The following is a 279-nucleotide window of genomic DNA, read 5'->3' on the forward strand; positions in this document are numbered from 1 at the left end:
AGAGACCAACCTGGTTTTAAATTGGGAAAAATATCACTTTATGGTGACTGAAGGGATTGTCCTTGGGCATAAAATTTCAAACAAGAGAATAGAGGTGGATCAAGCTAAAATAGAGGTAATTGAAAAATTACCACCACCTGCCAATGTTAAGGCAATCAAAAGCTTTCTGGGGCATGCAGGATTCTATAGGAGGTTTATAAAGGATTTTTCAAAAATTGCAAAACCTCTAAGCAACCTGCTAGCTGCTGACACGCCATTTGTGTTTTACACAGAGTGTCT

This window comes from Arachis ipaensis, chromosome B02 (assembly GCF_000816755.2).
Source record: "Arachis ipaensis cultivar K30076 chromosome B02, Araip1.1, whole genome shotgun sequence".
Taxonomy (NCBI): domain Eukaryota; kingdom Viridiplantae; phylum Streptophyta; class Magnoliopsida; order Fabales; family Fabaceae; genus Arachis; species Arachis ipaensis.